The 23746-nt window shown below is 36.2% G+C and overlaps 1 protein-coding gene and 1 pseudogene across 9 annotated transcripts in view; both read right to left on the bottom strand.

The window, feature by feature from the left end:
• Positions 1-23746, bottom strand: part of LOC143654020 (uncharacterized) — a 549535-nt gene that overhangs the window by 146123 nt on the left and 379666 nt on the right. For all 9 annotated transcript variants that reach the window (XR_013161635.1, XR_013161637.1, XR_013161636.1 and 6 more), the window contains one exon: positions 20673-20717. The gene's annotated coding sequence lies outside the window, so the exon portion shown is untranslated. The remainder of the gene's footprint in view (positions 1-20672; positions 20718-23746) is intronic.
• LOC143654625 (U1 spliceosomal RNA) lies at positions 11474-11604 on the bottom strand (annotated as a pseudogene).

The following is a 23746-nucleotide window of genomic DNA, read 5'->3' as shown; positions in this document are numbered from 1 at the left end:
TTAAAACATGGCTTTTCTGGGAGTACACAACAGTTTCAAATCAGCATAGAGTATAAATTGAACAATACATATAGTCAACTTACTTTGAGAAATCCCTTAGAAAACACCATTTTGGGAATCCCTTAGAAACCACCATTTGGAGAATAATCTCTGAGGCTGTTAAATAAACATTCAAGTTGAATATAGCTAGTTTATCCTGTAGCATTGAAAAAATGCTGTTGCTTTGGTTGAGCAAGTTATGAAGCAGTTTAGATTTAGGGATCAGATTATATGTAAATATGTTAAATATTAGAAGCAAGCCTGATTTTCTGTGATATGCATACTGTTCACTTTGACAGATAGGAGGGAACTGTACACAAGGGGGGTGGAAGAGCAGCTCCAAGTGTCTCATCTCACGTTCCTACTAGGACATAGACTTCACTTAGTACAATAGGGGAAGGAATGGCCCACATGGTTTAATTTCCCTCCCCCATTGCTTATAACTGAATTCACTAAATGAAATACATGCCCACTGTGGATTCTTTGTATAGCAATTTTTGTTCTCTTTTCTCAATATCAGCATCATCTAAAATGCCTTGATTACCAGGTCTTTTTTTCCAGCTCTACCTCTCCATATTGCACCACTATTTCTTCAGTTTCAAATTCAACCCCCTCCAGAAGCTGCAACTCAACACAAGTTCCTGTCATATCTGAATTATTCTGACACTAATTTTGATACTGTTTCATGAAATTAACTACTCATATCAAGGATATTTGACTTATCTCCTCACCAGTCTAGGCAAGGATGTCATTTTGACTTATAGCTTCATGCACAGTGGTAAGTATCATTAATAGGTGTATTAGTTAGGGTTCTCTAGAGAAACAGAATCAACAGAGAACACTCTCAAATATAAATTTATAAAAGTGTCTCACGTGACCGCAGAAACGCAGAGTCCAAAATCCATAGGGCAGGCTGTGAAGCCGACTATTCCAATGGAAGATCTGGACGAACTCCACATGAGAGACTCACCAGCGAGACAGGAAGAACCTGTCTCTTCTGAACCTCCTTAAAAGGCTTCCAGTGATCAGATTAAGCATTACTTATTGCAGAAGACACTCCCCTTTAGCTGATTACAAATGTAATCAGCTGTGGATGTAGCTGACATGATTATGATTTAATTCTATGAAATGTCCTCATCACAACAGGCAGGCCAGCATTTGCCCAACCAGACGAACAGGTCCCACCACTTGGCCAAGTTGACACATGAACCTGACCATAACAGTAGGAATCCTGGCTCTAGTTCTGAGATCTCTCTAACTAGTTTTGCAGGCTGAGTGCTGCTCATTGGGTATTTTTGATTTTCCTCATTCTGGGCCCATGGTAGGAATGCAGTTCCCAGCCTTCATGAAATTAAATATGGTCTGTGATTTGCTTTAGCTGATAAAAATCTTCATTCCTGAATTGTGTGCCTGTATTCATGCCATAGTCAAGAGAATGGATCTTCTAGTCACCTGCTTCCCTTTGAGAAAACAACATGGAACAGAGCCCCTGACAACCCAGGATAGACATATAACATAAATGAAAAATAAATCATTTTTATTAAACCACTGAAATTTTAGGATCATTTGTTTCTATAGAATAACTTGGCCTGTCCTGAGAGATATATAGGGAAATTTCTCTCACCTAGAAAATGGAGACAATAATAGCTTTCCTCAAATATACCACCAAATTTTTGTAGGAATCTAATAAAACATGTAAAAATATATTGTGAATAGTAAATGTTATGAAATTTTAGGGAAGCATTAAAATAAAATAGGAACATTAAAATTGTCTCTGAATTAATGTTATATTTATCTTCATTATTTCTACTGATGATCAGATATGTATGACCTTGAGCCACTTTTTCTTTTAGCATTCATGCTTTTACCCCATTTATTCCCTTAACAATTATTTATTAAGATGCTAAATATTATGTACACAAGAGTATTTGGCTGTTATTTTTCAAAGATTTTCCCTCACCAACAACAACCAGATGAGGCCATTTAAAATGATCTATAGAATCATATGCATGGTAATATTATGAAACAAGAAATTTCTATGTAGCAGGCTTTTGCTCTATTAACAAAGTGATAAAAGATATCTGGATGCACATCAGGGACATAATTCAACCCCCAGTAAGACCAAATCTGTGATATAAACATATGTTTTACTACTCATGCTTTTAAAACAACATACAACCTTATGATCTGCATTTTTTCAGAATTTCCATTTAGCAGAATGATCACCATGGAAACAAAAGGACCACGCTGATTTGTTTGAGCTTTCTCATCTAAGGCTGAATGACCAAAGTAGACCACTTGACAGCTGATGTTTTCCATTATAAAAACATATGGAAACATATGTTTCCATTATAAAAACATAAAATTGCTTTGGTCAATCTGAATCAGATGATATGGTAGCCAAAATGGCTGGTTGAACTTGCCGAGGACCCAGGTATCACAGGCATCTTCTGGAGCAGAATAAATTAATTTTACTATTTGGTCTTCAAAGTGGCAGTACACTGACTGCACTCATGAACCTCACATGGTAACTGGCAGCAGAACAGATAATTGGAAATAAACAGTACAGGCAATTCAACAAGCATCTAAGTAACAACTGAAAGTATTCCAAACATGGCTAATCAAAAGTTTTCATATTTTTATTCAGATATGTAGTCTCATATAAAGACAATTTTTTTATTTGTGGCAATTTTGAAATAGAAAATGTCTATTGCTTTTCTCTCATGACCTATAACTTGCCTTGAAAGTTACTCTCACAAAGAAGAGATTTTTTTAGCATGAAAGTCATATAGAAACTTATCAATGAACGTTTGTTGAATGAATGAATGAATAAATGAATGCTGGTCAGTATTTCTGTTTGGTTTGTTTTTTGCTGGTCAATATTTTTAACAGGGAATCCCTGATTGGAAATTTGAAAAAAGAATATTGTTAAAATATGCTTATAATTTTATAATTTGTGAAGTATGCATTAGAAATTGATGATCACAACAACCTAGTGAAAAAGTTTATAATTATTTCCATTTTATAGATAAAGAAATGTGAAGCCCACAGAAGACACAGAACAAATAAGTGGCAGATTCAGGATAAATCCAAGATTTTCTAATGCTAAATCCATGTTCTTTAAGTTCAATATGGTGTCCAATATAGTAAATGAATGCACACTTGTGCTAAGGAAATCAATGAAGTCAGGATTTCTTTATTGTTGTTTCTGCAAAACTTAGACGAGTTCATTGAATGAATAAATTTTTTAAAGTCTCAATGTCAAAAGTAAAGCTTTAATAATTTCAGAAGAAAATAAAGGAAATTATCTTTAATGTATAGACAGAAAAGAAGCTTTTAAATAAGAGACACAAAAAAGGAAAATCATAAGGAAATGATTGGTAAATTAGATTAAAATTGTATTTATTAAAAAAGAAATCCACAAATAATTTAAAGGCAAGTCAAAGACTGAAGTAAGTTATTTCTAATGCAGATAACAAAAAGGATTATTATTCTGAGGTTTTAGGGAAATGTTTCAATTTAATAACCTAATAGAAAAATAAAATAGGGCCAGGACTATGAAAATCTGTTTAATGGGAATGTAATTTAAATAACAATAAGGGATACAGATTTAGTCAACAAAATGCAATTTCATATCAGCTGTTGTGGTAGGTTGATAAAATGGCCCCCAAAAGGATTTCCAAGTTCTAACCCCTGGCACTTGTGAATATTATCTTATTTGGCAAAAAGAAACATATAATGGTCTTTGCCGGTGTGATTAAGGATCTTAAAGTAAGGAAGTTATTTTGGATTATACAGGGAGCCTGAAATGCAAAAGGGCATATTCTTAGAAGAGGGAAGCATAGGAAGATTTTACATACTCACAGAGAAAAGAAGAAAGCAAACATGATAGAGAGATTGGCATGGTGTTGCCATAATACCCAAACTAAGAAAAGCAGCAGCAACCATAAATGAAGAAGCAAGGAACAATTCTGATCTGGAGAACTGTTCTGGAAGGGGTCATGGCCCTGCCAATACTGGTACAGTGATAAAGATGTCAGACTTCTGGCCTCCAGAATTGTAATAGAATACATTTCCACTGTCTAAAGCCACCCAGTTTGTGGCAATTTGTTAAAGCAGCACAGAAAAATAATATAGCTATATCAGTGAGAAAATGTTTAACATCTGACAATCTCAAGTGCTAACAAGGAATTTGCAGTAAACTCATATACTGCTTACAGCTATATGAAAAGCTACAGGCACTTTGGGGACTAATTTGGTAATATCTGGCAAAGGTGGAAAATGTGCACATTCTGATTCAGTTTTACTTTTAGATATATTTCATGGAGTATGTCTTACACATATGGAAAAGAAGCCATGTACTAAAATGCTCATTAAAAAGCACTATTTACAATAGCAAAACAAAAATAAACAAACCATCCTAAATCCATAAAAAAGAGATAAATAAAAGGGACTACTATGCAACCAATAAAAATGAATGGGATTTCAATTTCAAGAAGGATGAATCCTCCTGAGTACAACCAAAATCTCTAGGCATTATACCTAAAATAAACATAAGAAAACTCCAAAAGGTGAATAGAAGGAAACAAACTGGATAGGGACATCTGAACATGAATAGCAAGAGGTGAGTTCCTTAGATTTTCTTTATGGCTCATATATTTCATACTGGGAGTTGGAATGGGAACAGACCAAAAAAAAAAAATGCCTGAAGACAAATCTGCTCTCATTCTAGACAAAGACCCAGAAAAGGAATAGTCTAACAAGACAGAGAACTTTTAGACAGTAACTACTCTATGCCAGTCAGACACCACAGAGCCAACTGTGCTCACACCCTTAAACTCACCAGTAATAGCTGAGGGCAAAGCCCAGACTTCTACCCTTGCCAGGTGGGAATGAAGTGCACCAAACCACCGCTGCTCATTGGAATGGTGTCAGAATGTCCACGTGGAGCTTCACCATTGCTTGGGATTAATCAGGTCCCCAAACCCAGTCATGTAATTGGAGAACACATGAGCATGAGCATGTGGGGAGCCTGGACTTGTACCCCAGCCTGGTGGTAATGAGGTTCCTCTCTCACCTCCGTTCTTTGGGGTGGTACCAGGCAAGTTCTAACGAAGAGTCTAGACTTTCACCAATGCTCAGGAAGAAGGTTATCCCCCTGAGGTCAGTGCCTCCAGCAGTAGTAACTCCTTTCCCCTCAAAATGTCAGTGGAAGTGGGCACATGGAATACCAATGGAAGCCATGAGGGACGCTTGCAATAATGAGACAGTGCCCCTCCTTCCCCTGCCAAGGCAGTGTCAGAGGAAGCCTGGTATAACAGAAGACTTAAGTAAGATCCAGAGTTTTGACATAATACTCAAATGTCCAGATTTCAATAAAAAAAGCATTTATCATACCAAGAACCAGGAAAATCTCAACTTAAATTAGAAGAGAAAATCTGCAGATGCCAATGCTAAGATGTTTTAAAATTATTTTAAAGGTGCATCAAAGAGGTATGAACATATTGAGACAAAAGAAAAGATAGAAAGTCTCATCAAAGAAACAGGAATTCTCAATAAATAAATAGAAGATATAAAGGAAAAACAAATGGAAATTTTAGAAATGAATTATATAATAAACAAAATAAAAAAAAATTCAATGGATGGGCTCAAGAAAAGAATGGAGGGGACAAAGGAAAGAATCAGTGAACTTGAATATAGAATAGCAGAAATCACCCAATCAGAAGAACAGAGAGAAAAATAGACTAGGAAAAAAAAAAATAACAGAGCCTCAGGGACTTGGAGCTACAACAAAATATTTAATATCTGTGTCATAGAAGGGGGCTGAAAAAGCTTTCAAAGAAATAATGCCAAAACAATTTCCCAAATTTGGCGAAAGACCTAAACCTAGAGATTCAAGAAGATAAATTCCAAATAGGACAAACTCAAAGAAATCCATGTCACAACATATCAAAATTCTGAAAAAATTACAAACAAAAGCATCTTGAAAAGAGCCAGAAAAAATCCAGCACCTTATCTGTAAATCCACGGGGAAAAAAACAATTTGAATGACAAGGGATTTCCTATCAGTAACCATGGAGGTAGGACGGAAATGCCACAAGATTTTCAAATGCTGAAAGAAAACAACTGTCTGCCCAGAATTCTATAACCAGAGAAAGCATCCTTCAGGAATGAAGAGGAAATCAGGACACTCTTTAGTAGAAAGAAAACTAAGAAACTATCACCAGCAGGCCTACCTTAGAAGAATGGTTAAAAGAAATTCTTTAAACAGAAACAAAATTGATAAAGAAGGAATAATGGAAAATCAGGAAGGAAGGAAGAACACAAAAAGAGCAAAAAGTATGGGTAAATATAATAGACTTTCCTTTTTCTCTTGAGTTTTCTAAATTATATTTAGTGGCTGAATCATTATGCCATCTGCTATAGTTCTCAATGTATACAGAAAAAATATTTAAGACAATTATATTTTAAATGAGGAAAGATAAAGTGACAAAAAGAGGGGTGAAATTTCTACATTTCACTGCAATGGGTACATGTGGACACTAGTAGACTGTGATAAGTTTTATAAATGGTAATACCTAGAGCAACCACTAAAAAAGCTGCACGAAGAGATACACTTAAAAACATAAATACAGTTAAATCAAATGGGAATCTAAAAATTGTCAAGTAACTCAGGTGAAAATAAAGAAATGGAGAAGAATAAAACAATAACTCAAAATAAAAAGGTGGCCCTAATAAATCAATAATTCACTAAACATAAAATGGTATAGTACCTTTGGAAAACAGTTTGGCATTTCTTCAAAATATTAATCAAAGAGTCACCATATGGCCTAGTAATTACACCCTGAGGTGTACCTTATTGAACTGAAAAAATATGTCTACCCAAATACTTCTACAAGAATGTTCATAGCAGAACTATTTATAATAGTAAAAAAATGGAAACAAACCAAATATCCAACAACTGATAAACAAAAAGTGATATACCCATATAGGGGAATATTATTCAGTCATTAAAAGAATGAAATATTCATTTATGCTACAATATGGATAAGCCTTGAATACGTTATGCTCAGTAAAAGAAGCCAGACACAAAAGTAACATATAATTCTATTTATAAGAGATGTCCAGAGTAGGCAAATTCATAAAGACTGTGGATCGGTGGTTGCCAAAATCAGGGAGAGAGGAAGTGGGGAAAGAACTGCTAATAGATACAGGGTTTCTTTTTGGAGTGATGGAAATATTCTTCAATTAGATAGTGGAAATGTTTTTACATCTTTGTATATAAACTAAAAATTAATCAATTGTATACTTTACAAAGAGTAATTGTTATGGTATTTGAATTATACCTCAATAAAAAAAAGAGCAAGCCAGCTAACACCACGCTACCCAAGGGGGCATAATGTGAGGGATGTATTAAAATTCTGGACTCAAAGAAGTTCATTGACTTTTGTTAGAAAATAAGCAACTTTTAGGGGGGAAAAGTATGAAGTAGGAGGAAAAAGGTAGCCCATTTCAAGATTTATTTTATAGCTACAGAAAGCAAGACAGTGTGGTATTGACAGAGAGAAACAAACATCAATGGAACAGAATAAAGAATCCAGAAATAGCCTCAGACAATATACTAAAGCTAAATGTCAATAAAAAGGGGATAGAAAGGAGGGGTATGGGATTCTTGATGTTGTTGGTGGTGTTGTTTCTTTTTATTTTATTTTGTTTTTAGTCATTAATTTTTTTCTTCTTTCTCTGTGGAAGAAATGGACATGTTCTCATATAGATTGTGGTGGTGAGTGCATAACTAGATGATTATACTGGAAACCAGCGATTGCTTACTTAGGATGGATTTTATGGTGTGTGAATAAAACTGTTTAAAAAAATATACAGAAAGATACAAGTCCTGGAGAAAATGTGGAGAGAGAGATGTACTGTTCCCTAATCACTGCTGGTAAGGAAGAAGCCTCTTTAGAGGGTAGTGTGGTAGTTCTAAAGGAAGCTAAGTATAGAATTGCAATATGATCCTGAAACCACATTCTTAGGTATGTTCTTGGAAGATGAAAGGACATGGACATTTGCACACTGGTGTTTATGGCGGCAGTATTCACAATTAGCAAGAGATGAAGGTGGCCTAAGGGTACCGTGACTGATGAAAGGAAGGACAAACTGCGGTGTACACGTACAATGGAATATTGAGAAGCTGCAAGAAGGAATGAAGTTGTAAGACAGCATGCAACTAGGTAGATGGAACTTAAGGACAGTTATGTTGAGTGAGATAAGCCAGAAATGAAAAGACAAACATTATACCACCTCACTAATATTGACTAACTATAATGTGCAAACTCTGAGGATGGAATCCAAGAGCACAGGTTACTAGTGGAAGGCTTACTGTAAAGGTTCCTAGACTGTAAGCTCTTATAGGAGTCACATCTATTCCTGAGTTGGAACTGTTATTTCTAAATTTTGAGATGCTGAGCTCCTAGTATATAACCTGGTCATTCCCTGAGACATTGGGTATCTGTGTGATATCTGTGACACAGAGCTAGAGTTCTGCAGCTCTGAAAGTCAGCATGACCTCATACAGCAACTGTCTAAAAAGCTGAAAAAGGGAACAAATTGATTAGAGATGTGAATGAAGCAGAACTGGCAAGGACTAAGGTAGATCTGACTAAACGGTAAAGGATGATAATGACTGCGTTTTAAAACTTCAACCTCTATGTGATACCAAAGGAAGAGATACTTATTTGGTGCAAAATTTACATTTTCTGTAGCACACTAATTGAACTTCTATGGTCAGTTAATTCAAACACTGTGATTACACGGAAACTTGAACAGAGAGTGAGATCTTGTTGGTTTGTACAGGTTAGTGTCATACCCTGATACATTCCAGAGTAATTTGGATAGAGAATAAAAAAGTATTTGCAAAGTTCCCTTGGAGAAATGTGAAACTATTAAACTTCCCCACCTGCAGAATTCCTGACATTCTCACAAGCATTGGAGACTACCAATTTAATTGGCCAAGCCCTCATTCCTGGTACTTGCCTCTATAAAACTTATTCCTGCAAAGGAGACACTACGCCTACTTACAATGATGCCTAAGAGTCACCCCCAGACAATCTCTTTTGCTGCTCAGATGTGGCCTCTCTTTCAAAGCCAACTCAGCAGGTGAACTCACTGCCCTCCCCCATATGTAGGGCATGACTCCCAGGGCTGTAAATGTCCCTGGAAATAGGGCACATGATTCCTGAGGATGAACCTGGATCCAGCATCATGGGATTAAGAAAGACTTCTTGACTACTAAAAGGAGGAAGACAAATGAAATAAAATGAACTTTCAGTGGCTGAAAAATTTCAAATAGAGTTGAAAGATCATTGTGGAGCTTTTTCTGATAACATAGGTATCCCATTTTAGTTTTTAGTGTATCAGATAACTAGAAGGAAATACTTTAAACTGTTGAACTGTATTCCAGTAGACTTGATTCTTGAAGATGACTGTTCAACTACATAGCTTTTGTAGTGTGACCATGTGATTGTGAAAACTGTGACTGACACTTTAGTGTATGGACAGATGAGTAAAAAAAAAAAAAAAAAGAAAGAAATAGCCACACACAAGTCCAGTCAAATAATTTTTGGCAAAGTTGCAAAAGCAATTCAATGATGGAAGTATAGTGCTGGAATTATCACATAGCTGTGGGCAAAAACGTTTTTTAAGTCAATTTGACCTAAACCTCACACTTCATACAAAAGTAACTCAATATAGATCACAAATTTGAATGCAAAGCATAGAACTATAAAACTTTTAGAAGAAAATCTTTGGACTTAGAGCTTATTGATAAGTTCTTAGACATGACACTGTAAGTATGATCTCTTAAAAAATGATAAATTGGACTTTATCAAAATTAACTTCTGTTTCATGAAATATCCTGTCAGATGATAAAAAGACAAGATACAGATTAGGAAACAATACCTGCAAACCACATATCTGACAAAGAACTCATATCTAGAATATATAAACAACTCTCAAAACTCAACAGTAGAAAACCAAATGGTCTATTAAGAAAATATGTAAAAGTATAGAAGAAATACTTCATGGAAGAGGATATATCGATGGCAAATAAGCACAAGAAAAGATATTCAAAATCTTTGCCTATTAAGGAAATTCAAATTAAGATCTTGATACAATACCACTTCACACCTATTAGAATGACTCACACATTTAAACTTTGAAATTAAGGAAGGTATTATTTTTGCAATACTTGGGTTTTCCATTTTGTTCTATAGTTTATCTGCCTGTGGGAATTGGGACATTCATAAAATTGTTTTTCCTCAATTGCTACCATCTTCCTAGAATCCTTACATCTTGCTTTTTTTTTCCTCAGGTTCATGGTCTGGGAATTGAACCCAGGTCTCCCACATGGAAAGCAAGTATTCTACCACTGAACCACTTGTGCAGCCTTTTCTTGCCTTTAAGATTGTAATACAACTGCTTGAATTTTTACCTCATGGAAGGGTAGAAATCATCATCCTATTTCCACGGACTCTTGCAGTCCATAAATTGTCACAAGGAGTCTTATGACACACAATTATCCAAATACACATAATAAGCTGACAAGCTGTCCTGTTTAGAGTATCACTTTTGGTAAATTTTCTTTAGCTGAATTCTTGCTAAGACTGAGACCTCAGGTGCTCGAGCCTGAGAGAAATTGCCTGGTATTTCTCTGGGAAATGGCATCTTTTCCATCCTAGCTTAGTCAAGTTTCTCAAGTACGCTTTTCAACTGAAAAAATATGACAATTATTTTTACAATGACTTTAAGTAGTTATCACTGATCCCATCTGGACCTAGATAAAATAAAGACATTTTAGGAGTTGGCATGTTCCCATATCTTCTAATGGACCACATGCCAGGGTTTATTTTTAAGTTCTTCACAGTTATATGAGAGATGAGATTTTGATATTATTAATGTAGTTGTTTAAAGATAATGAATGAATCAACATAGTCAGTCAATTATTTACTTCTATATCACCATAATTTTTACTCACAGTATTTATTATTGGCCAGTAGTCCCAATATTGACTTGTCTGAGATATAGATAATATTATGAGTCATTGTCTAACACTCTGCATGATTAACGCATATCTTGAAACAGCAGTTAGCTGGATCTCCAAATCCAGGAAAAAGATTAAGGGGCATTGTTTAAATACATATAATCCATTTTGTGGCACCTAATTAAACAGATTTTTATTAGAGGGTGAAAATGTCAGTAAATTGGCTGTGGTGCTGCAGTAATTAGTTATTCAAGTAAACCTACCAAAGCCACCTGAAAAGTTCAAACATTCATAAATGTTCTAATAACGTATACACTTTAGAATTTTCCCCAGAGGTCAACATCAATCTCTTTGAGAAGTAGTTTTAAAAATCTTCTTTATTCTACTTTTTTTTTTTTTAATTATGCAGTCGAGTTTCCCACATTTGGGGAAATCACAGGGGTCAGCACATCCGGAGTGCAATGGATAAGCCTCGCCCTGGGACAACCACCTTCGTGATCATGGTATCTCCCCTGCCAGGTAAGTATGATTCTACTTTTTTTGTAAACTCAGACAGGAATTATTGCTGTATTCTAGCCGAGATCACCAGATATGGTTCCTTCAGAAGTAATACATTTTGAATTTCCTACTCCATAAATGAGGGGAAACGTGGCACTCTTATACACTGTTGGTGTGAAATCAATTAGCACTAGTGTTCTGGAAGTTAATTTGGAATTAATTACCAAAAAGTGTAAAAGAAGTTCTTGCTCATTATTCTAGCAATTCTACTTCTATGATTTATCTAGTCTAAGGAAACAATAGGAGCTGTACCCAAAACTTTATGTATAAAGGATATGTATTGCAGCATTTTTATAAGGAAAAATTGGAAACAAGTTTTTAATTGAAAAACATGATCATTATTTTTAGACTTGTTTTCCTTTATGTAGTTATCACTGATCCCATTTGGACCTAGATAAGCTAAAGATATTTTAGGAGTCAGCATGTACCCACACCTATTCTGACTTCTTATAATGGCAGCACAGTAGGAAATGCAGTTTCTGGAGAGGGCACCATTAAAAGACTGTTTAGCCAGTATGGCTTCTTGCCCCTTGGAGTGAGGGAAAGTGAAGCAAAAGAACCTGGAGTTAATATCACATTTTTCTCCACTCAATTGAGAATAATATCTGAACAATGCCATAAAATTTCTCATTTAAAAAAGTAGTCATTGAAAGGTAATTTTGATCTCTCTCAGATAGTGAAGGTCTTTTTAAAGACATTAAAGAATTTATTACTTTTACACATAGCGAATAAAGGATAACACAGGGACACAGGAATCAAGAAATCCTGAAGGACCTCTTAGAAACGCTCTGCCTGTAGAAACAGTTACCAATTTTAGAAGGAGATGAGACCAGGATATCTTAAGTCCTTTTAAACACAAAGTTTAAATCAATGTAAATCTATAAAATTTTAAGGATTCAAACACTTTTTGATGGAGATAGGAGAGTGGCCAGATGGTTTTACAGTATCCCCAACATGATCACCTTTCTGGAAATAATGCTTGCTTCTGAAGGAACAAAATATTCATATCTCATTTTTGGTCATAAAAATAATTCTGAAAATTAATACAACAGTAAAATATTTCCTATAAAAATGTTTATTTTAATAAATATTAAAGACTTTAAGATCCTCCATTAGACTGCTAAGAAATATCTCATTGGCATGGACTGTGCTTGTTTACTCGTGTATCTTTGCCATGCTCACTGAATGAACAAACGCATGCAAAACATCAGCTGAATGTACAAGAGATTGTGAAAAAAGACAAAATCTGAATAATATGTGGCTTTTTAGAATTCATATGAAATGAGAACCTTAATGGTCTTCAACACACCTTTTTGTTCAATATGCATCAGTATATCAAGAAGCAGAAAACTCCTTTGTGTTTCTATTTTTCTAAATTACTATCAATAACCAACTAGGTTAGTATCAAGACTTTCTCCTAATCAATGAAAGCAATCATATTTTAATGCCATTGTAGACTTAGGTATCTGAGATTTAATTATCCTTAAATAGATGTCAGCATATAAAAAAATGGTTTATTGCCCATTAGAAAATATAAGCATATAAAAAAAGTACCAATCCTTACTCATAGATATCTTTAAAACCATTCCCACATTATTCCAACATTTTTACTATTAGTGAAAGGCAGATTTGTCCAAACCTAAACTTTTCCTTTTAGATAGCTTGACTTGTAAGAAAAGTCATAAAATATAATAACTGATATTAAATGTAAAAAAGAATCATCAAGAAGCTTAGGTCTGTCCTCCAGCTAGTTCACGACAGACCTGGCCCAGATGATGTCAAGGCTGGCTCTGTGAGCAGCGGTGCATACTGTCTCCCTACTGGGGCAGCCGAGAGAACGTGTTTTCCCTCTTCCATAACTTCATATGGCATATTTTTTTTTGCATTGTGTTAAGTTAGCAAATGAGACATGGATTCATTGGCTCCCACATATGTGTGAATCTTGTATTTTTAAAAATATTATGCTTAATAGAACCAATCTGACCAGCCTATATTGTCCATCTAGAAATAATGTAACATCTCTGTGACAAATGATAAAATGTGTCAAAATTTCTGTTGACTTTTCCCTATTCCTTTCTCCTCTGACTCCTTACTTGATGCTTTTTTATGTATCACTTGCTCTATACTATTTCTTCTTTTCATGGGAAGGCAGTGTAGAAAAATGGTTAAGTATCCAAGCTTTAAAGTCAGAATTTTTCTTTTGAGTCCCAGCTCATCTATGTAATAGCTGTGTGATCTCGGACAAGTTTTTTTAATTTGTCTATGGTTCAGTTTCTTCATTTGTAATAGGGGAGCAACACTGGTATCTAAATTTAGGGTAGTTAGAGTAAATGAAATAATGGAAATAACATTCCTTGCCCATGGTAAGTGGTCAAGATGTTAGCCATTATTATTTCATTGCTGCATTTTGGAATTCTTATAAAGTGGGCTTAAACTGTCCTTTGCTTTTTATCTTTTTTCCTTTCTACTTCTAAGAACCTAAGGGGGAACAAAAGTGACCTGCTTTCCCTCTAGAAATGCTGTAACATCAGACAACCGTTTCCTTAGAGGGAACTCCTTGGCTGTTTGTGTTTCTCCTTATTCTTTTCTCCTGGGTACCTCAGTCCTATCTTGATTTGCTGTTTTTCATCAACTCCTCTCCGAAAGTCAAATGGTTTTTCAATCTATATTTCAACAGAAAACCTGCACTCCCTATATTTTCCCTCTTTACAATCTGAATATCTTTTCTCTGTTTATCTGGACAGATATTCTTAGATAGATTGCTTTCTGTCTTAGTTTCCTAGGGCTGCTATAACAAAATAACACAAACTCAATGGCTTGAAATAACAGAAATTTATTTTGTCTCAGTTCTGGGGGCTAGTAGTTCAAAATCAAGGTATCAGAAGGGCCACATTCCCTTCTAGTGAAGAATCTGTTCCTCACCTTTCTCCTGGTTTCCCATGGTGACTTGTCAACAATCCGTGTCCTCTGGAACAGTCATCATGTAACCTTCTCTCTTCTGCCTATGTTCAATTTTCTCTTCTTATAAAAACACCAATCACAATGGATTAAGGGTCCACCCTACTTCAATTTACCTTATTTTGACTTGTCTAATTCCATTTGTGCCATCCCTATTTCCAAATAAGGTCACTTTTTGAGGTACTGGGAGCAAGACATTAACATATCTTTCTTGGCAACACAAGTCAACCCACAGTACTCTCTCTATCCCCATCCTTCTTGGCCCTACAGCTGACTGGCTATGACCCTCTTGCTTTAAGATAAGGCTCTTGTGCAATTTTCATAATTTTGCCCTTCCAAACCCCTCATTCCCAACAATGTTATAAACAGTCTTCATATTGATCTATTTGCTTTACAGAGGCCACTGCTATGGTCTCTGTTCTTACCCTTTACATGTCTAGACTCTTTCTTGCTTACTTTTTCAGCTTTATTTGAAATCATTCTACTACTTGCTCATTATCTTCTGGATCTACTTGATGATCTTTTAGTTTCTTTAGACACTAATTTATTTTAGGGCTTAGGAACTTCCTACATGCTGGTCCCTTTGACTGGAATTTTCTTCTCTTGCTTTTTCACTTGATCAGTTTTTATTCATCCTTTCTATCTGTTGATTTTTCATCATAAAGAGTACCATTTTATATTGCAAAAGAAATACTATAATTACAAGTTTAATTAACCTACTTGGATAAAAAACATCAATAAAATACACAAAGCCAAAACTATTTTAAAACGTGGAGCATTTTTAACAAACAAAACAAAATTGCATTAAAGAATATTTCTGAAATTTCTTCATACAAACATATAAATTTATAAATGCATCACCGTAATCATGACATACATATTAGGCAATTCAACTGATTTTTGATAAGGATATCAAGTCCACTCAATGAGGAGAAAAGCATCTCTTCAACAAAAGGTGCTGGGAACACTGGCTATCCACACATAAAAGAATTAAGACGGGCCCCTACTTCACACCATATGGATCTAAGACCACATCTAATAACCAAAGCTATAAAATTCCTAGAAGGAAATGTAGGAAAGCCTCTTCAGGACCTCATGTTAGGCAGTGATTTTTAGACTTTATACTCAAAGCAAGAGCAACATGAGGGGAAAAAAGATAAATGGGACTTCTTTTAAATTAACAACTTTTGTATTAGGCTGCATAGGTGGTTCAGTGGTAGAATGCTCGCCTTTCATGTGAGATACCCAGGTTCGACTCCCAGACCATGCCTCAAAAATAAACAAATAAAATAAAAAAAAATAAATAAATAAAATTAACAACTTTTATATATCAAAAGACTTTATCATGAAAGTAAAAAGACAACCTAGAGAATGGGAGAAAATATGTGGAAATCACATATCCAATAATGATTTAATAAACACTATATAAAAGAAATCCTACATCTCAACCACAATAAGATAAAAAAATGTAAAAATGGGCAAAAGACTTAAATGGATATTTCCCCAAATAAAATATTCAAATAGTCAGTAAGCACATGAAAAGATGCTCAGCATCATTAGCTACAGTAATACAGATCAGGACCATGATAGAATACCATTTCTTATTCTCTAGAATAGCTATTATTCTGAGTCTGTGTCTTATCCTGGGTTTGTGCTTGCTCCCAGCCTTAGGAACTCCCCCTGTTTACAGGAATCTGAATGCTCCCTCTACTCCCTATGAAATAGACTTACTCTCCAATTTGGGTTCTGTATTAAATGACTTAGAGCAGCTACTCTCTTGCTCCAAGCTGCTTTGACCTAATTATTTGTTATATGCCTTTGGCTATCTGCAAACTCCTGCCTGCAGGGCAAATTCTGGGAGAGTGAACCAAGGATAAGTTTCCTGGTTCATTCTGTAAGCCGGCCACCTCTGGAACAGAGGCAAGGACCCACAATGTGAGCATGGGCTGGTTCCATACCATACTAGAGAGGGGATGGAAGAGGGACAAGGAAGGTTTTTTTTTATATATATGCTTTATGGTGGGGTCACATTTCATTATTTTTCCATGTGAGTATCCTGTTATTGCAGTACCATTTGTTGAATTTTTGTTTGCTTATTGTTTTGCTTGTTTGTTTTTTGGGAAATGCATGGATTTAACTGTTTTCCATAAATCTGAGGCAGTGGCTCTGCCACTTTTGTTAGTTGTTCAAAGATTCTAGTAGAGGAGTGGACACTTCTGAGCACCTCAGTCCACCATGTTGGTCTACTGGAAGCAGTAAATCTCATTTTGACAATGTTCTCTAAATAGCCTCTTCCTTTCACAACAATAACATTCTTTTTTTAAAATAGTCGTTGTCTTTATGACCCTTGATGAAGACAGGAGAGGAATGTACAGAAAATTTTCAGATCTGCTTCTGCTCCTTTGCCCTGCCACCCTCTAGAAGGTATTTTGAGACTTCATCCCAAATACCTTCTGCCATCCTGCATTCCTCCCCTACTTCCTGGGCATGTTTCCCGTCCAGCAGCAGTTTCTCCAGCTGTAGATATTCACTCTTTTATTTTATTAACTCCCTCTCATGCATTCTTGATTAATCCTATGGACTATGGAGAAAACACTGACCCTCATGGTAACCCATGGGCTCAGCAAGCCTCATGATGGAATCTGAGGCCAACTATGGCATTATGTGACAGACTCCCGTACTCCAGGTAAATCTAAAATTAAGGGTTATGATTTCTTCTCCTAAGGTTAGAAGCAAATGCATGTATTGTCAGAGAATTTTATTCTCCAGAAATATTCTGTGTGAATAAGAAAACCTGTTAGAGTGAGCAAAGGTCTAATCTCCTGGGACTCTCTGAGTATTTATATCCATGAAAGGGGAAGATTTGGGGCCTGAAGCTACAGGGTTCTCTGGTCATCTTAGCATGGCCTGATGTGACCATTAATATGAACCAGAAGTCCTGGTAGGTGGCCACTCATGCCAGCTGCAGGTGCAGTGTTACACCCAGAGGGGAAGATGGACATAAGGTAGAAGAGAGGTTAAGTGGTGTGGATGAAGAGGAGGAGAAAATAGGGGCACTTCACAAAAAGAGGAAGAGAGCATCTGTGCAGGGTTGAGGCCTGGGACATGGGGAATGGGAAGGAGGAGAGTATTGTTGTGAATTAAAATTTGTAATTTTGAGATATTAAATCAATACTGGAATTCCTATTTAATTACATTTGATCATTAGACTGTTCCTATGACAACAATAGTATGCAAAGATTAAGTTATCTAAGGTGTCGGTTTTAGGGTTTCACTTGTTTGTTTTGGAGTTTTGTTGGTCATTTCCTTCCTGTATTTTGTACTTAGTTATATATCTCAGCTATACCTTTGATTAACAAAATCAGCAGAGTCCTGTGCCAAGAGTACATTTTCATCTTGACTGCCTGACTACTGAATGCAGTGTATAAATAAGGGAACAAGGTTTAATTAGATGTGAGTCATTATGGGTTTTGGAATATAAGTGTAAAGTCAATGGGGAGAATACACAATTCAGGACTCAATGCTGCAGGCAAACAACCAGACTTGCATGACATTATATGAAACTGTAAACTTCAAATGAGTATAGTTTTCAATTTGAACTCCACGGAGGCTTGATTTCATAAGATATCAGAGGCCTTTTAGGAGAACATTGGGAGAGTAATGTCTGGCTCCTTAGAATAGTTTGTTACTCTTCTGTTCTACAAGTAGAGAGAGGATTTCCTAAGGACTTGGCTGTTACTGTGGAGCTTCAGTGAAATAGGCTTTCAGTCCATAGGTATCAACTTTTTCCTACCAGAAACCAAATAAATTCTCAGAAAGAACCAAACCAGAAGACAGAGAAAAATAACTTTGAGTTATGGTTTAAATATGCCATTAACGTATTTCTGGGAGTTAAATTCTCACAAGCTAAGAAATGCTAATGTCAATTGAGAGCCTCCAAGCCCTCAGAGTTGTCCTCAGGCAACAGTCCAAGAAGGGGGTCTTGCCTGTGGATAACTGGGTCACTTCTTAGAATGAGGGTGTGGTAAGCTCTCTATCTTTAGAGAGTGGCTAAGACTCACAAGACTAACTTATAACCAGGTATCAGGAGACAAGGGAAAATTGCAGCACTTAAATGTTCACAGTGGAAGAACTCCAACAGTGAATTCCCCCTTGGGGCTTAAAATGATGCTCAGAGTATTTTAGAAAATGCTGGAGCAAGTAATGGGAATAAGAATCCAGATTCACTAAGCAATTTTGTAATTCAGGGTAACTCGTAGGGATTCCCAGAATTCTTCCTATAAATGAAGCTAACCAGAGCCTAGGGATAGAAGAAGGATTTTATGCCAGTACTTTTAGAATGAGGCAGAATATTGGAGCTCTGCTCAGCAACTGCCAAGAGGACTCAGGCAACCAGAATGTTACAAGAACTCAGGTCTCTTGAAGTCAGACCCTTTCTCCCCAAGCAATGCCCCTTTTTCTAATTGGGGGATAGATTCCCAGAAGCTGCCCTGAGATCAGAGTTTAGGCTGTAATCTGTAACTTGATTTCAATATGGCTGCATTGCTACTCATTCCACCAGTATTTCATATCCCAGAGTGTCTACAATTTTAACAGTTTGAGGGAGCTCTGTCTTTGGCTTCAGTTAGAACACAGAGAAACAACTAGTAGCATTTTGTTTGTGAGTATAGAGAAATTAGAAAATAATCATATTCCTCACAAACATTTGAAAGGAAAATGTAAACTTTTTACCAACATTCTTAACCCTGCAGGAAACTCCATTCCCAAATACAAAGGTTACAAGAAAGGACTGATGTTACATCAGAAGAACTCTATTTCTTCTGAATTCCATATGTTTCCCCATAGGAGAGGTGGTAGAAGATCAGAGAAGATGGCTCATCCTTGTCTTCCTGCCATTCTCACATGATAAGCCTCAGTCCAACAATGGCACTGGAAGTCATGAAGGCCCAACAGGAATCAAAAGGAGAAATAGGAAAATGCATAGGATGCTGGGGGAAAAAAAGCCACATGAGTGAAAATGTGGTGAATAATTTCTTGGGTTGCACCAATTAGAGATACATGTGCAGCATATTAGGTTAAAGATAAAAAGGGATCTGACAGACAGTGTTGCTCCAGGTTATGAATTGGACATATTAATGTTCTTTGAAAATCACAATGAAAATTAAGCTTTTAAAATCAAGTTCTGTTGTTGGTTTATGTCTTAGATGCAACCTAGACATCGTTTGAACTCCCATAAAGTCTAAAGCCTATTGTGCTTTATTCATGGAAAATAGAGATTGATATTATGCCCATTTTTTCAGGTAAAGAAATAAGAAAAAATGTAGTTAATACCTTATCAAATGATTAACCTATGAGTAAAGGGTTATGCAAATATTTACTATGGGTGGGGGGGGATGTTCAGTCTCTGTCTTATTTAGACATCTTATATTTTTTTCTTGTGGATGTTTGTGTGTTCAGTTATAGAGAAGTGCCATTTACAAAGCATATGCAATAACTAACTTTTAAAAAGAAATACTTGATTTTCATATATAAGCATCTTTTTTGTCTTCTTAAACATACAGTAGGTTTCTAGTGGAATGAAGTAATATATTACTGCTTTATTATTCTTTTTCTTCCTTTCCTCAAACTTGCTACTCTTTCGTTCCTATTCCATTATTCAATACCATCACTCTTTACTTGTCTTTTCTTTCCTGATCTTAGTCCTTCTTTTACTGCTTTCCCATCTTTTATTTTTCAGTCTGATACCAATTGAACCCTAAATGATAGCAAATTATCTTTTAAAGTAAGTAGCAAGAAGAAAAGAAACTTATCTTTCAGGGTTCAATTCAGGGAAGTAGACCCTATGAGTAATTGAATAAGAGATGGATAGGAATTAGGTCTAATAAGGTTGTGGAAGGAGCTTGGAAATTAAGATCCTTAAAGGGGAGCTAGAGGATCATAGAGAAATCACTAACCAGCCCTACTTAAGCAATGGCAGAGGCGGACAATTCAGAGGAGCAGAGAAATCTATGAAGCCTGACATGTCCAGAGAGGGACCACAAAGGACAACTGGTTAAGGGAGTCCATAGAAGTTTCTTACCTCTGCTGCTGGTGGTGAGTCTGGGTTCACTGTTAGTCATCAGGGCTGGAAATGAGAAAGAAAAGTTAGACACTGATGAGGGAAGAGCACGTTCAAGCTGCAGCCCATCAGCATCTCTGGCTATGTCTCTCTCTGTGGGTTGAATGAGGACAAGTTTAAACCTGCCAGTGACTCTGCCTCTGTTTCATCGCAATAACCCATGATGACCTTCAGAAAGTAACAGCTAACTGCTTCACTACTGCCTTCTAAATATTATACAAATTTCTCCTTTGGCCAACTCTAAGCTGTAACTATACAGGAAGGGGAAGCTAGTTCCAGCTTAGGTAAGTTACCATAGTACAAAACTACCATAGAAATCAAGCATGTTTGCATCATAGATTTGGGGATAAGATAAGTAAATGTCAGTATTAAAAAAATCAGCTCTATTTGTAGCAAATAATCTCTTATAGCAACAGTTATACATTTCAGGTAATCATCTGTTGGAGTCACTTCAATTTCTCTAAATATATTTGGCCACTATAATTTAGGAGGCAACAGATGGATAGATGAGAAATGGTTGCTGTTTTCATGCTTATCATCTGGGTAAGGCAGACATGCAAACAGACAGTGTCAACAGTTCAGTAGGTGCTAGAGTAAAGGAATGCCATGTGTGCTGTGGGAGCAGAGGAGAGACCCCTGATCCACCTAGGTGGGGAGACCAACGGGGTCTTTATAGAAGAAAGGAGGCCTGAACTGAAACTTACAGGACAAGTAGGAGATTACCTGGAAAAGTGTATCATGGGCCAAAACATGGCGTAGACAGTTTAGGATTATTGAAAATGAGTGCACATATACGAATGTCAAGAGATAAGGGTCACGAAGTAAGCAAGCTGCCCTAGATTGCTTAGGACCTTGGGAAAATATATTTTACAGGGCCCCTATTTATATAAATAAGCTAATTAAAACCACATCATAAAATACATGGCCCATTAAAGGCATAGTGATTTATCAGTGAACATTTACAATAATAGGTAGAGATGAGGTCCTGCCATGTGTGCTTCTTATGCCTTCAGGGAATGAGAAGATTCTTCCTAATATCCAGGTACCATCTCTTCCTGATCATGTCAAGGAATCATCTCTTCATATTATGTATTGTCAAACGCCCTGTTCCTAGCTAATTTCATATTTCACATCACAAGCAAAAAGTACTGTCACTGCCATTACTGCATAGTGTTATAGCTCTTAAGAACCTTTTTGTGTCAAAACAACATAGACCTTTTTACCTCTGAAGTTCCCTAGTACCATTTATTTAATCTTGGTTTGCTATGCTCTGATGTGCTGACTTCCTAAGATATGTTCAAAAATAACTTTCAGCATATGTGATTTTTATCCTTTGATGATGACTTCAGTGTCCAACCCCAGTATAGGTTGCAACTGTAATCACAAATAGAATTGATGAGCACATATCGACCCTTTATCTCTAAACAGAGCCATGTGATTCTATCACATGTAAGTAAATTTGCTTCCTTTTAATGAGGTCAAAGTTTGAATAATCTCTAGGCAAAACTAGAAACACCATGTATATGAGAAGCTGAAGGGGTTAGGGTTTGTTAGATTTTCTAGGACGATTTAAACTTCTTAACTTTTGGATAATGAAATTAAAATTCAGATAGAAAAACTGGCCAAACATGACATAAATTACCCCAATTTTCTTATCCCTTTGAGAAAGTTTAATCTCTAGTGATTATAAATCTCTTTTAGAACAGTCAAAAAAAGGTTTTTATGAAAGAGAATATAAATATCTGTTATTTTCTTTTACTTTGAAAGGCATGCAAACTTCATCTGTCTAATTACATGGTAAAAATGTACATGAACATCACATGTATTCCCTACACCTGTAAGTCTCTGATTTCTTTCTTCTAAACATTAGAATAATTCAATACAAACAGAAAACAGCATTTTGAATAATTTTAAAGTGTTTAGATTTTTCTGAAAATTTATCATAAACATTCATTGTACTTCTAAATGCAAAGAAGGGTATTCCTCACTCCATAAACATATTTTCCTAATTCCACTGGAAGATACTCCCTTGTCTCTGTCTCTTTTTCATCTGTCTCTCCCTCCCTCCAAACCTGTCTCTCACACAGCACTTCACACCACACTACACCAGAAACCAAGTCCTCATCACTGCAGTTATTTTGTAGCTGACTGCCTAGTTGGACATATGATCAAAGCCAAAGGCATTTGGATTTTCTTTGGCAGAAATCCTGAGCCTTTTTAGTATTGGCTGATTAAATTACAGAACAGTCCATAACCTTCTACAAGAGGAACCCTTGGTTAAGCCTAAGAAAAGCAGAACAAAGTAGAGTGGGCATGAGCTGGAGCAGAGGGGAACAGGCACCTCACCTCAAGCCAGCAGGCTTGACCTACAGACTTCTACCCATTTCTGAAGACAGTTCTCATCAGAAGTATCAGGTATTCCAGGAAACTGAGGGACAGCAGAGCACCCTGCTTTGGTTAATTTGGAAAAGATACAGTGTCACTCAGAGAGTAATGTGATACTGGAAGTGATGGAGGGTAGGAACAAGTGATCTATAGCAGAGGAGCCCGAAGGGCAGGAAGCCACATGCTGCTCTTAAACAGCTGGTGGCTACACTGTGGTAGCACCAGCAGTGCCAAGCACGTCATCTTCAGCAACTTAAAAGCTCGTAAGGGGCTATTTGGAGAGAAACAAGATCCCAAAGCTACCAACTGGCAGGCATTTTGAAAGGATAAAACTAAGCAACCAAACTTCCTCTTTCCTGGAGACTTCAGAATGCAGTAAAAACATGCTGGAGAAAAAAAGGAAGTTATAGGATAGAGTATGACTCATCTTCATTAAAAAACATATGTATGCATTTATTGGTTAGTGTGTGTGTGTGTATAGATATGTACATGTGTGCATTTGTGAGTGCACGTGTGTGTGTGTGTGTGTAGATAGATATGAGCATAAATGGCTGAAAAATGGCTGACCAAACTGTTTACTATAGTTATCTCTGGTCATTAAATAAAACAGGTGTGGGAGAATACTTTTTCTTCCTAACTATTCATATTAA

Source organism: Tamandua tetradactyla, chromosome 13, assembly GCF_023851605.1.
Source record: "Tamandua tetradactyla isolate mTamTet1 chromosome 13, mTamTet1.pri, whole genome shotgun sequence".
In the NCBI taxonomy this organism is placed as follows: Eukaryota; Metazoa; Chordata; class Mammalia; order Pilosa; family Myrmecophagidae; genus Tamandua; species Tamandua tetradactyla.
The sequence above is the reverse complement of the archived record's forward strand: the minus strand, read 5'-3'. Positions and strand labels throughout refer to the sequence as shown.